The following is an 8,483-nucleotide window of genomic DNA, read 5'->3' on the forward strand; positions in this document are numbered from 1 at the left end:
GATGAAGTCGTAATAATTACAGAAAACAATAGTCAAGAAGCCCGTTAACAGCCCCGAGAGCCTCTTTAAATTTAGATACCATTTGCCCTGTGACGGCAATTCCTCCTTTTTCGAGCCTTTTGCTTCCCTCTTCCCATCGAAAACAACACTTTTCAATCAAGGCGAATCAATTTTCATTACTCTGCTACAAAAGGTTTCCCCATACAGTATCCTCCCACCAGATCGTCACGTAATAGGCCTTCCAGGAAACAATGAAACAACTTTAAACAATATTCCTGGAATACTCCTCACAAACTGCGAACTATTTCGTTATTCCTCCGGTAAGAAAAATCATGAGGCATTGATCAAAGGTAATTTGAAATGAAAGGGAGTTATGTAAGCGTAATTCTCCCGCCTTACTGCGAGGGCGCCGTCTTTTCACTTCGTCAGTTACGATTCCGTTTTCCGGAAACTGATTTCATTCAGTTTCGCGCTTGTTTTACCTGCCTCTGTTTTCTGCTCGATACTCATGTATTTTTCCCCCTTTTTTATTGCCGGTCACTGTTTCCTCGTACATTCTTTACAAATGTTTCAAAGGGAATACCTAGAATGTCCAACTTTCAACTTTTGATCTTTCTCGTTTTACTTCCGGTTGACGCACCTACTGACCCTGTTTGAATTTCCCCACTAAGTTTTCCCTCTAACAAGGGGAACTTCCCAAGCTGCCGCCTCCGATCGGGCTGAAAAAATTCGTACGAACTCTTTGGATGAATTTATTTGACCCGTATTTTTTTTGTTTTTTCCAATGCCCCCCAGAAACACCCCAAAAAAATTCCGGAAAGTTTTGCTTTGAGCCCTTGAGTCTATATACGCAGTATAGCAGCTTTCATTTACCGTCAAGTGGTGGCTCTGAGGTAGCGCGCTCGCCCAGTGATCCGGCGGGCCCGGGATTGATTCCCGGGCGCCGCGCCAAATTTTTACGACCGAATTTTATATTCTCACACATTTTCACATCGATTCCCATTTGATACATTAGAACTTAAAACATCAATTAATTTACAACCATCAACGATCAATAACTTCTTCAATTTGAAGTATAGATTTTTTTGGGGGAGGGGGGGAGGGGGGGAGGGGTCACGCGCGCGATATTCTCGCCAATCACTGTACTTTCACATTAGCAGACGACCCGCTCCGCCCCCTCACATCGACATATTTCTCCCGATCACCCGTATGAGTCATGATTTTTCCTATCATTATCCAGAAAATGATAATGAAAAATTGTAGCATTTTTAATTTGAATGTTCGAAGTAATTTTTCATTATCATTTTCTGGATAATGATGGGAAAAATCATGACTCATACGGGTGATCGGGAGAAATATGTCGATGTGAGGGGGCGGAGCGGGTCGTCTGCTAATGTGAAAGTACAGTGATTGGCGAGAATATCGCGCGCGTGACCCCTCCCCCCTCCCCCCCTCCCCCAAAAAAATCTATACTTCAAATTGAAGAAGTTATTGATCGATGATGGTTGTAAATTAATTGATGTTTTAAGTTCTAATGTATCAAATGGGAATCGATGTGAAAATGTGTGAGAATATAAAATTCGGTCGTAAAAATTTGGCGCGGCGCCCGGGAATCAATCCCGGCCCGCCGGATCACTGGGCGAGCGCGCTACCTCAGAGCCACCACTTGACGGTAAATGAAAGCTGCTATACTGCGTATATAGACTCAAGGGCTCAAAGCAAAACTTTCCGGAATTTTTTTGGGGTGTTTCTGGGGGGCATTGGAAAAAACAAAAAAAATACGGGTCAAATAAATTCATCCAAAGAGTTCGTACGAATTTTTTCAGCCCGATCGGAGGCGGCAGCTTGGGAAGTTCCCCTTGTAAGTTTTCTTTTGAAACAGGAGGAAAAATCATAATCATGGCGAGGAGAAGTAGACGCAGATTTTTAAACTTGTTAGTGAATGACTGAGTGGGTTAGTTGCACTGTGCTGGTAAAAGAATCGTATTTTACAATAATATTTCATGTATCTTGTGGAAAAACTTGTGGGTAATGAAACCGAATAAATTCTTCCAAAATATGTACTCTCTTATCAAAATGATTCTCCACCGCACAGGATTTTGTGTTTTGATGTATTAAAATAATAGGTTATGTGCGCTCGTTGCAGGCTCTTTTCCGATGGTTATTACTGTCAGATTAATGTATAATAATCATTAAATCATCCAAAAGTAACGAGTATATGCAACGGAAAATAATTCTGCTTACGTCCGTTAAATCTCAATTGGTGCGAAAAAAACCCCAGTGATATCAATAAAATCGTATTGATTTTATTTATACGAATCAATAAAATCAATACGATTAAATTGATTGATCCTGTATTTGTGGTATACAAATACTTTAATTTTACAGCATGGTTGGCTCATCACTCGTAAATTCTCCAATTAGATCGTTGAAATATCATAGACTTACGGATTTCACTATCGTCTCCTACGAAAATAGTATATTTACGCTGTTGCTGTTGTTGTATTCCTCTCTTAGAAGCTTAATAAAAAGACAGGCCTATCTGAATAGTCTTTGCCAGCCATTTTCCGAAGATATTCAGAATATTAGTAGTTTGCTGGTAACTTATGTCCTTTCATCTGAAGTTTGTCTAGAGTGATTACGTTTGTAAAAAAAAAAAAGCCTGGGGTTATATCCATACATACTCCAGAGTGATAGTTGCCCATTTGAGAAAAATATCACTATCTGTATTGTTGTCAATCCTACTGCTCTCAGCAGTGTCAAATGGAAATTTCTCTGTTCCCAGAAAGGAAATTGTTACATGTTGAATTTTATTTGTAAATAATTTTGCTTTTAACGAGATGGCATTCAATGTCGAAAATATCCATCGCCTTTGACAAGGCCCCCTCAGTTTTGGCCAGTGGCGAGGCGTGAATGATCAATCATCGATATTTCCCCATTTGAAGTTGTAAACAATCGGTTCATCGATCCTTTCCGATAGGTTTCAATGGCAGATCAATCGATGTATCGCAAAGCACGCCACGCCACTGGTTTTGGCACTCCTCAATTTTCCTCTCCGTGAGCTCAAGATGCTCTGCAGGACTTATTTTGGTCAAAAACTAAATGTGATTTCCCTCTGAACTTTCTCTTAAAATTATAAATATTTACAGAGGAATATTTTCTGGAGTAAGCAGTGGCGTGGCGTGAGGGATCGATTATCGATATATCGCCATTTGAAGCTATGGTAAAGAATCGATTACTAAGGTATTCTCTGCGAACGCCCTGATAATCGATCTTTTTTCATAGGTTTGAATGGCGAATCAATCGATACATCGCAAAGCACGCCACGCCACTGGGAGTAAGTATGGAGATAGATACAAATAAATAACCCACTGAGGGTTTTCATTAAGGAGTCAATAAATCCGCCTACATATATTTTCGCTTTTTAAAATACTTTCAATTTAGTTTTTCTGACCTGTAAAGATTTTGAATCCCATTTCACAACAAGACTTCTCTCTGTTATGGTTAAGTGTCAAACGATTTGATCTGTTACGGTTAAACTTGTTATGTACATAATTTACCTGTAAATATTGATGTATATTGTTTTTATTTTGTTATAAATGGTAAGGTTACTGAATGACAGAGACTGCTGTGTTATTATTATCAATTCTTTATCCATCTAAAAAGGAGGGAGGGGTAAAAAATTACAAATTTTAACTTTTCCTCTCTTTCAAAAAATAAGGGGACTTGCTTAAGTAGCAATGATCGCGACAAGTTTCGATTTTATCCGAAATGTATCGTGATTCTACCGTTGTCGATTTATTGCAATATTATCGGATACAAAATTTCGAAAAATTGCGATTTCATCACATAACTTCGCAATATAATTGCAATTTTATCGACGGAGATGTATCGCGATATTATTGAACAAAAAATCGTGATAAATGTCGATTTGATAGCGATAAAATTGAGACAAGATTGAGGATAATCGCTCGGATCTCTATGATTCTGGCGATTTTATCGTTGGAGAATCGTAAAAAAATTGCAACTTAATTTCGAAAAATCGCGATTTTTCCGTTGAACAATGCTATTTGGGCGTTCCCTCTGATTTAGTTTCCCCGGTGATGAGCGTCAAAGGTGCCACACATTTTTCTTTCAAATTAAAAAAAAAGTTTCTCACTGCAGCGGAGATAAAATGTGGATGCTCCCGCGGGTTTCAGTGCGTGAAGCGGCCGGGATTTCACTCCCCGCAGTGGAAGTCCGCTGCTGATTCAGCGACGCGGAAATGAAAGCACCTGGCCCATAGAAAATAGAAATTCGTCCGGAAAAATCCGGCGACAAATTGGCGCTGCGGGTGATAATATTGTCGCCGGCCCAAACGGACGTGCGACCCCCCGTTATCCACCGTTAAATTGATTTTAGGGGCGCTGTGACGTAATCATATGAATAGAGCTTTTGAGATGACCGTAACCGTGGTCGCTCACCGCGGAACTCAATTACGTTTGTTTCTGTCATGATTTACGCTTTGATAAAGTGCCTCTAATTTGCCGCTCATGCACAGTGAAACCGAAGAAACGCGAAATGCGTTGAAAAACTCGTACTCGTTATCATAGTCGTTCCTTGAACGGCGCCTTTCCAAAGGATGCCCCTTATGGTTTATATTGTGATTAAGGGAGAGTTAAGGAATTCATCAAAATAATATCATAGCAAGCACAATTTTTGCCAACTCCGAGTAAATTCAGAAGTGTGACTTTGGAAATCAGTCCTTGAAAAAGTACGTTTGTGCTATTAACAGTAAATATACGAAGGAAAAAATGTAATGATCTGAAATATCTTTAACTCTAAAAACCTCGTCTTAAACATATTTTCTACATTTTTTTGTGATGGCAAATTATTGTATAATCTCCTTCAGAGACCAAGTTCCAAAGTTATACCGCTGAATTTTACTCGAAGTTGGCAAAAATTGTTTCCCTTGCATGATGCTATTTTGAGGGATTCTCTGAGCCTCCAATTGAAACCCCACCAATTCGAAATGTTACCCGTCCCGATAAATACGACAATGAAGAGGCTTGGAGGACAAAGCGCATAGGGTAGTTTTTTCTATTTCGAGAAATACGTGTTTGAAGTTTCGAAATTACATGGATGCTTATGCCGGAAAGAAAGTTCAAATTAACTTTGATGCTTAAAAATTGGAATTCGGGAGCGAACTTTTCACAGAAAATGCATTAAGACTAGTTTTATTTGAAATCATCAACATCTCAATTTTTTCAAAAACTGCACTTACGCGCCTAGTCCTTCAAGTCCCTCAATGAATACTTCGAGCCCCTGGTTTAGGGTAAAATTTGATAGAACTTTAACAGTTTTCCATTGGCGAGAAAACATAAGTTTGCACTGTCGCGCAATAGCCCTACACTGCCAGCAGGAACTTCCAGCATCATTTCAAAGATTTGTTCTTGATAAACCCTCTGTTTTACCACTACCAAGAATAATCAAATCTGACTGGTTTGTCGACCATATTCCATCAAAACCGAGTCGCATTCCATATAGCTTGTATTTGTGAGCGCAAAACCTGGGCGCAGTTAACTTTTAATTAACCTTTAATTGACTTTAATTAACTTTTAATTTGGGGGTTTCGATATGTTCAATAGCATTTGCAAGGGGATCCTTTCATGCTGCTTTCTGCCGTTCGAGAGCAAACCATGACGTTGATATCCGCTTGTAGGAAAAAATGCCGGTGCAACATAGCACTATGAGCTTCGCTCATAATAATCCGTTCAACTTTCTCTCATCTCCTCGCTTCACTGAAATAAGGACGAAACTGCATTTTAATATAAGTCCTACCGTCCATTAACCTCTGCACTTTCCAAGGGCTTACGTGAAAACACAGTTACGCCCTTTTGCCCGTATAGCGGCGACCTGTGAGTGAATGTGCTCTGAAAACCGTATTTAACTCCATTCCACGAGCAATGTAGATTCGAAATTCTTTAACTTTTTATTTATGTTGCATCGTGTGCCGCGCGGTGACGCTCGCACAACTCCTGCCTTTTACATCTCTGCAAATATTCATACAGCAGGTGTTTCCAGTTTGTATTTCGTGTCTCGGCACTCACAGCAGGTGAATATCCCCGCGTTTTCCCCTAAAAACAATTTTACGGTGTTAAGAGGTTGAATTACAGGGAAGCGATAGTATTTGAGTTCCGGAGTAAACGTATTTGTTTAAAGTTGTAAAATAACGGAAGTTTGCTTATGGCAGGAGATAACCTTCAACTCATGAAAGTTTGTGTTTGATGTTCTCTTTTTACAGCATAAATGCAACAATAAATTTTCATTCCTGCAAAAAAAAAATTAAAAAAAACATTAACACAGATGATGTCTCTGACAACTCGATTGCTTGATTTTCCCGCATGAATGTCAAAGAAAGACGATAACGGTTGTGTTTTATAGTGTTAAAGGAATATTAATTCTCATGATCATGGCCAGTTACCCCCATTTTCGGTAAAGACAGAGGCGCAAAACAGTTAGCAGGAATTTGAAGTAAAAATGTTTACAACATTTTTTGTTGATCAGAACATTTTTAAAAGCGAAAGATTGAAGTAGCCTAATCAGTAATCATTTTTAAACGCAAGCACGCATTTTTTAGTACGCGTATAATCGTGATCAAGATTTCGTAAAATCAAAGTGAACCAGGCTAGTTTTTACAAAACCTGGTCATAATGAGAAAAAATAATGCGGATTTGGATGGAAAATAAGCTCATTGCAATTTCGACAAACACATCTGCAGAAACTAAATCATCATTAGCTTTATAAATCTTAGAACAAAGGTTAGATGTGCCGGGATGCTCTAGCACCCCGGAAATTTTTTTGCTATTATCATTTCCGATTTTCTTTCTCTCCCAATGGCCGAGGGCAAAGGCCCTCGAGTTTTGAAACTTTTGAGGATTAGAGAGGTCCTGAAATTACGATTTCAGGGTTTATGAGGCCTTTAAGTTTAGGATTGAGGCCTCCTAATAACCTTTTGGAAATTTGATACTGGAATTACGATTCAACTTTCTTCTGTCTTTCTCGGCTGTAGGATCGATTAAATCTTTTAGGAGCCTTTTGAACCTGCATCCCGAAATTCGTTTCTTTTTTGAGAGGGTTGGAGGAGGTGAGACTAAAATTTTTGGGGCCCCTTGCCCGTAAAATCAGCTTTTGAGATCCTGAGACTGAAAATTTGATGGACACCTCGAATTATGATTTGTGCCGCCCCTCAAAAACTACAACTCTTTTCACAGGGGCTCCACGGCTCCTAAATGAGTAATTTTTTTCCCGGGACCGAAGTGAGGGCATCTGGAACCCTTCGGAACTTGAACTGCCTTCAATTTACAAAGTATACAACCCGCAACGCATCGGCCCTTACTCGTATACCCGCCAGTACTCTGGGTCCCTAGGGGATAATTTGGCTCTGCTCAGAGCAGTTATTAACATTCTTTGTGACTCCTGATGAGTTTCAATAACGGATATTTTCTCTCTAAATGTTCAGCACTTTTTCGACATCCTGTTTGACGAGCTGCTGCACTATTGAATCACTGTAGCTTTGGTATTTCAGCATAGTGGCTGTAGACTTAAAAGCAAAGACCATCTCTTAATGTCTGAGCCCTTAACATGAGGCCAACTAAATTGCATTAAATCGGACAAGGACTGTTTCAAATTTTAAAACAAATTTCAAATTTATTTTCAGCCCTTTGTTACTATTCAACAGACCCAAACCGTCCGCCCCGGGCAAATAAATCGACCTTTTTTTCCTTCTTTAATTCGCTATATTTTTCAGCTTTGCCCGTCCGCTTCTCGTCGTTTTTATAAGCGCAATGCACGTCAGGCCGCAAAATTAAATTTTCCTCCGATTTAAATGTTCGTCGAATCTCATCACTATCCCCCCCCCCCCCCCCGGCCTGTAGGCGACCCAAATCCGCTCGCGGAAATTCCCCCACAGAAACAAAGTTCGGGCGACAACTCGCTGCAAGCGCAGCATCGACGATGCCGTCCCGCCGGAAAATCCACCGATTTCCCTCCCTTAAAGCTTCGAAAAGCCAAATTTAATCCGAGAGGCGGCAACGCCGCGCGGCGCCAACTCCTCGCGAAACTAGGCCGGTTCCCCTATTTAATTTTGATCTGCAGCGCATCAACTTAAAAGTCCGACTTCTTAATCTCCCCTCAGCCCCCGGGAGGGAGGGAGGGGGTCGTTTGTAAGAGCTCTCTGGGGCGGGGGGCGCGCCGTCCGCAATTTTAATAAATACAACGCCCGAAACACGAGCGAAGCTGGTAAAAGTGATAAAAAGATACGATTGTGGCATAGGATGCTCTCCGGTAGGGGGCGGGCGGGGCGGAGGGGGGTGTTTCGCGAATCCGAGAGCCACAGCGCTAATTTCGCGAGCGCTTATCAAGGAATCGCAACCAACAACAATCGGAGACCGACACTGGCTGGCGGAGCGAGGATCGCGGGCAAAAAGGCAACAGATGGCTCG

This window comes from Bemisia tabaci, chromosome 4, assembly GCF_918797505.1.
Source record: "Bemisia tabaci chromosome 4, PGI_BMITA_v3".
Lineage (NCBI taxonomy): Eukaryota > Metazoa > Arthropoda > Insecta > Hemiptera > Aleyrodidae > Bemisia > Bemisia tabaci.